A 6,841-nucleotide genomic window follows, 5' to 3' on the forward strand; every position below is an offset into this window, starting at 1 on the left:
CAATATGATACCCAGCCTACCCACAGGCAAGCCAAAATGTGCTGATTTTAAGCCAAATTGCATCCAATCCTTTGTCAGGAAGATTGTGAATGGAACAGGATTGTGCTTAAGAGTTTATATATCGGGACCCACTGTGAGTTGAATCCAGACTTAGTCATGTTTAGAGTTGACCCATTGAAATCAATGGAATTTAAGTTGATTGTGATTCTCCTCTAAGCGTGATCACCTTCCACTGCCGCTGTGCATAACCAGCATTTCATCTGTGTTGCTGGAACTACATGCCACAGGGTATTCCATGTTTAGGAAATGAGAGAAAAAGAAGAAGCCTGAGATGGAAGGAACTGCAACTCTAAAATAGCTGCCAAAAAGGGGATTCAAATTGCCCAAAGGAAATGTTAAAATCAGGGTTGTCTCTAATATTAGGTAAAGGGAAGCGACCACTTTGGGCAGCAGACACTGGTGGTGCAGAGCAGCAAGGGCAGCCCTTTGGCTATCTCCCAGCTGCATATGTTTCACTGTCTGTCCTGGCTATCATACACAGCCCTGTTGCCCTCAGATGCAGTGGAAGATTGAACACCATCCCATCAACACTGCTGAAGTAAAATTCAAGTGCTAGTCCACTTGGCTTCTGCACATGGTATGGACAGAGGAGGGGTGCCATGGGAAATGCATTGTGCTGCAGAACCATTTATCTTTGTGTTGTGTGTTAAAATATATATTGTCAGCCGCCATGAGCTCTGGAGATGTGGTAGGATATAAATCCAGTCAGGGGTTCCCAAACTGTTCTGCAGACCACCAGTGGTCCACAGGCTTTATTCAGGCTCATCACATCGAATTTAGCACAGCGCATTACAATTGCTACAACAGGCAGAAAAATAATTAAGTTGTTCAAACAAATCCCTCAGCAATTTTCAAGTGGTCCATGGCAGGGAACATTTGGTCACTACTGATCTAAACTGTAAAAAATGCAAGCATTTGGAAAAGAGTACTGGCAGGGCCAGCCCACACATAGGGCAAGGTGAGGCAACTGCCTCCGGAGGCAGAATCCACAGGGATAGCAGATCCAGCCTCCAAGGAATGCATTGCCTGCTGTCACTGCCACTGCCACTGCCACAGTGGTGCAGGATCTGCCTCTCCAGCAGCACCCCTAATGCCATCTCTTCAACAGTCTATTGAGGAGTAGGAGGGATTGCTGGCTTCCTTGTTCTCAATGTAGATCTTTATTCCCCTGTTGTTCCCAATGTAGATCTTTAGTCTCCCCTTGTTCCTGATGTAGATTTTGTGGTTTGCCTCAGGTGCCAACCTGTCTTGGGCCAGCTCTGGGAACTGGATTGGATGGAGAATCATATTTCTACTACCAGAGCGATTTGAGAAGGGAGGAGAAGTCATTCTCAGTTTGATTCCCATCAGGGTTGAAGGAATTAGCTCCAGTGTAGTAATTTCAACATTAAAATCAAGATTTCTTTTGAAATTATTTATCTGATCCTCAAGGGTGTCTTGAACATTAGACACATATTAGTTAATTTATACTCCATAAAGCTTAACATCCTCATTTTGTACAGTTTTCCTAATCACATTACTCATCTCCCGATATTTATAGTCATTTACAAGATAATTTTAGGAAGATAAGAATCAAAATCTCTAGTGCTTTTTAGGATCTTATTTAATCTCATTTATGAATGCATGCAGTCCCCCCCCCCCCCAGTCCTTAATCAACATGCAGTAGTGTGTTAGAAGTATTTTCAATAAAGCTTCCACAGTTACATTTTAATTGTTCACTGGTAAATAGAAATTAGACTTAAGACATTTACGGTAATTACGAAGAAATACCCTTTCTGTCACCTATCTATGTAGACTGTTAGTAGGGAGTGTTTTGAGTGCACTGCGAGGTTTTAGAGGAAAATAATCAGAGTGAAGAACCCAGCCATTGAGACTGCAGTCCCGTATATCCTTATCTAGGAATAAGCATAACTGAGCTTACTTCTGAGTAGATGTGTATATAATTGTTCTGATAGTTGTTTCTGACCTACTATTATTAGTTTCATATATGAACTGCTTCCCAGGATGCATCTTGATCTCAAAGTGACTTTACAATACTATATATATATATATATATATATATATATATATATATGCTTTCGTAGATTTTCACGGGTACAGGAATGCAGGTTTTGGTGTCCTCGGGTGTCTTCCCGTGTAAATATATATATATATACACACACACACGCGCGCGCGCACACACACACACACACATATATATGTATATATGTATATATATACCTACCAACTGCATTTATGGAAAAAGTTGCATATAAAAACAATTGCATATATAAAAACAATTTCAAATCTAATAAAGAGAGCAATTGGGATAAAAATTTCCACTTAGAAGGCTTGTTGAAAGAGAATAGTCTTTAGCAGGTGCTAAAAAGACAATAGAGATGGTGCCTGTCGGATAGATCAAAGGCCTGATTCTGGCACAGTTCGGAACAGACATCCTGATAAGATGGTATCTGTAGGACGCCCTCCTGCAAAGCACAGTGATCAGCTGAATATGCATTTCTTGACACCCCACCCAGGGCCAGGGATTATTGACCCATTCGCTGCTACTTTAGGACTCAGAGATAGTTGGAGGACAGTGATTGAAGTGCACAGCGCACCTTCCTGTTAACAAGCAGATTTAATGAACATTGATTAGAACACATACCAAGTCAATAGTGGTCAGAACTGATTGTGCTCAATTAAAAGGGGGAGGGGAGAAAACAGATCAAATAAGAAATGCCCAAAGTTTTAAGCACCTATTCTTGCAAACCACGAAGGGCCAGCCAATTCAAATTATGAATACCACTACTCCATGTTCTTGGTTCTGCAGATACACTGTACATTCACACTTGCATTTGAATATTGTTTATTCTACAAGTAACGAGGCACCTTGCCCTTTGTTTGCCATTCAAATTCTAGCTCTAATAGCTTTTCGTTTGCATTTTGCAGGGGACGGCATAATCTTTGGGTATGACTAGTAATTTTAACATGCTGTTTATGAGAAAAGAAGGCAGAGTGCCTAGCATAATCTGTAACCTGCCTCTGTTTGTGCTCCACTTCCAGATTTCCTTTGAAGAATCTCGTACTTCTTTTGACCTGTGTCAAAGTCTCAGATTATTGCTGTTTCTGGTTGTTGCTCACCCACCTCTTCCCCTGTCAAGAAGTCTTACTGCCAAGGTAAATTTGTGCTTCCTCCTGCCAGACACTTTACCTAATTTTGTCTCAGAGCCTTGGCTACTTCACAACCCTGGCTCACAACCCCATACCCCTTCAGCACACTACATCAACTTTATTGTGGGTGGGTATTGATGCACAGATGCAATTGCCCAAATTCATCAATTGTTAAGAAAATCAAAGACCCTGAACCTGCAATTCCGCCACTCCTGCTACTCATGCACACATGGAAATATTCCATTGAATGTCCCATTTAGGTGGAAATAATCTAAAATTCAATCTATTCTACACCTCCAAGGTAGACAGAAAATCGGTCTGTCTACATTTTCTGTTCCTGCATTTCAGTATTGTCCCGTGTGGACACACCACCACCCTTATATGCACAAAAAGTGTTTGAGCAACGACAATGGAGACATGCTGATCTAAAATTATAACAAGGACGGCTTTATCAAGAATCATCTTTGTGCTCCCTTCAGTCCCATTTCAACAACTTAAATAACTGCTCTGTTTTGTAATTGGTGCTGTTAAAATGTCATGAACTGATCAGACCTGATCGTGTTGCCTAGTAGCTTTCAGAAAACGGAGTGCTGATTGGAATCTTTCTGTGTGGTTTTGAAGGAAGCCACTCCTGGTTAAAGAGAGAGTTCTATGAAAGCTTCCTTAGGAACCGGGAGAACAGAACTAAGGGGCATATAATACTGATTTCAGGTAAGTAATGCAGATGCAAAGATGTGCCTCGTTACATTAACAAACTGCAACAACTAAAAGCCATCCGCATGCAGTCAAATGATCTCCTTTCTCAAATTTTGACTTCTGCCTTGTGGATAGATTGACCAGCAGTCTACAGATGACGCACTAAAGATTAAAATGCAAACTAAGAGCTAGTTCTCATCGTCTTTTGTCATAATGTAACAGGTGCAGCACTAAACGTGTGCTTCACTTTTGAGGGTAGAAAAAGAGACGTGGAATTTCTGCTGTGCAAAACTGAACCTGCTGCGATGCAAGCAGAAATGGCACTGAAAGGGAACACAAACATTAAGGTCAAAATGGCTTGTTCTGAAAGGGTTGCCTTATGTTAATACAGTAGTTTAAAAATGAAATTACATGCATTAGGCTGGCACAAAAATGTGGCTGTTGTCTAATATGTAAGAGTAGCAATTAATAACAGAACACCTGGCAGCTTGACTATTATTCTGCTGCCAGCTCTGACATTTCTAATAGCATTATGTCGTTGCTGGGGTGTTTGGTTGCTTTAAAAAAATGTGTTTTGTACTTTTGTTTTTCATCGGGAACAAGTAGATCCTGCAACAAAACATTGCCGTATCCTTTGTCAGAATTTCAGCCATGTCCTTTTCCGAAATGCTGAATTCCTTTTCCCTTTCCTAGTTTTTCTTTTCCCTCATCAATAGTTGGTCAGCATTTTGTGGCCATTGAGAATGCTCAGTTCCTATTAGGATGGGTTTTTTTTGGGGGGGGGGGTTCTTTCCCTTATGTTTTTTGCCCCCATGTAGCATGTTTTGTACTGCCATCTTGGGGTTTCTCTGACACAGTGATACCTGCCTCTTGTGTGTGGATGATGCCATTTTAATTACGAAATGATCCACGCCAATTCACAAAGTGTGGAAACCAGAGGATGGTTACGATGTAGTCACCCAGTGAAACTGATTGGTGGATTAGGGACAGACAAGTGAAAGTACATTTTAAAAGCCACCCACAATTTCTCCTCCCAATTTCCCTTCTCTCTGCCTTTGAGAGGCAGATCTAAACCATCCTCCCAGGTACCATATGATCACAGCTTTAGTTGGTCACTTCTGCAAGCAGATTGCTGGTCTGGATTTGGTAAAGTCATGTGATATGACTTTGTGTTTGCTTCTGACATGTGACCCGTGTCCTTTTTATGAAGACGGAAACTACCAAGCCAAACAGATCCAAGTCGTGTCGGGCCTGAGTTATTATAACACCACACAAGAATAATAGAATCATAGAACCATATAATTTTACATTTGGAATGGACCCTGATTATCATCTAATGCAGGAGTCAGCAAACTTTTTCAGCAGGGGGCCGGTCCACTGTCCCTCAGACCTTGTGGGGGGCCGGACTATATGGGGTGTGTGTGTGTGTGAATGAACGAATACCTATGCCCCACAAAATAACCCAGAGATGCATTTTAATTAAAAGCACACATTCTGCTCATGTAAAAACACCCTGATTCCTGGACCGTCCACGGGCCAGATTGAGAAGGCGATTGGGCCGGATCCGGCCCCCAGGCCTTAGTTTGCCTACCCATGATTTAATTATACAACCCCCTGTCATAGTATGACAAATTCCTATTCTCTTTTGTATAGGCAAGCAACATACTAAAAGTGATCTGCATCTTTGCTGAGAGTAAAAAAATTAACCTTGATGAGACGTAATGCATATAGACTTCCTTGCCATTAGGAGATTTTAAAGGACTGAAGCGTACTAAGCAGTTCCTCCCATTTTCCCACACGCCCCTTGCCAAGTCCAGGGCTTTTATTTCATTTGTATCTATGATGTAGTCTAGCAAGCCCCATTAAGGAAACGATATTGCCTCTTCAACAGCATGAATCTTCCCTGTGTCACTAGACCTTGACCAGCTCATTATTAGTGGAATGGAGCCAGGGAGAGAGACATGTGAGGCGAGTGTGTCAGAGCTGTGGAGCAGGATATTAACAGGGGTTTGTCCTTTGGTGAGGACCTCCTTTCCTCTCCGGCAGCTTTCTGAGCTGAACTTAAGACCCTTATTACAGATTCATGAATGAATGATTTTGATTTATTTTGGCAGCGTCTGGAAGCATCGCAGTCCCGTGGAAGCAAGAACAACCAGCCATTTGTGCAAAATAAGAATGTCATTAGAATGCACCTTTTAGCAGATCACCATTAAGCAGTAGAGAAAAACAGCAACCAAGGCCCAGAAGATTGTTTTTTGTGTCTTTGTTATGTGTAAACAGATCAGGTCTTAGCTTAGCATTCCTTGAAATGGTTACCTATATCATGTGGTAAATTCAAATTTACTCAAATATACAGTGGTACCTCGGGTTACAGACGCTTCAGGTTACAGACTCCGCTAACCCAGAAATAGTACCTCGGGTTAAGAACTTTGCTTCTGGATGAGAACAGAAATCGTGCGGTGGCAATGCAGCAGCAGCGGGAGGCCCCATTAGCTAAAGTAGTACCTCAGGTTAAGAACAGTTTCAGGTTAAGAATGGACCTCTAGAATGAATTAAGTTCTTAACCCGAGCTACCACTGTATTAGCATTTCTGTGAGAAACATCCACCTTCACATCAGCAGGCGTCTCCTTCCTTCCCTTCCCTCCTCCCCCTGCATTTTTTATGCCCTTCGAATCCTCTCCAGAGGGTGCCGTAACCCTCTGAAGCACATTTTGAAGGTATACAGGAGGGGAAATTCATTCTTCCGATTGTGTCTATTCTGTTACTGGATGGGCACCATTGGATTTCACCCAGTGGTTTGGGACTAGGCTGTTTGAAGCCCTACCTTCTCTCGCATTCCTGCCAGTGCCCAAACACAGTGGAAGCATCTCAGATGCCTTGTTTTACATCCCATTGCTACAAGAGGCTTGGTTGATTGGGAGCCAGGACAAGGCC

General features: G+C 42.1%; 1 long non-coding RNA gene across 3 annotated transcripts; it reads left to right on the top strand.

The window, feature by feature from the left end:
• Positions 1-45: 45 nt before the first annotated feature.
• On the top strand, positions 46-6,374 carry LOC310842537. Of its 3 annotated transcripts, XR_014563164.1 has the most exons (3): positions 46-637; positions 3,103-3,921; positions 6,021-6,374. It is a non-coding gene; the product is annotated as an uncharacterized lncRNA (long non-coding RNA). The 3 variants fall into 3 exon arrangements; XR_014563165.1 differs by lacking the exon at positions 6,021-6,374 and having other exon boundaries at positions 3,103-4,339; XR_014563166.1 differs by lacking the exon at positions 6,021-6,374 and having other exon boundaries at positions 46-598; positions 3,103-4,339.
• The last annotated feature ends 467 nt before the right edge of the window (positions 6,375-6,841 follow it).

The sequence above is a fragment of the Podarcis gaigeae genome, assembly GCF_964106915.1.
Source record: "Podarcis gaigeae genome assembly, chromosome: 4".
NCBI lineage: Eukaryota > Metazoa > Chordata > Lepidosauria > Squamata > Lacertidae > Podarcis > Podarcis gaigeae.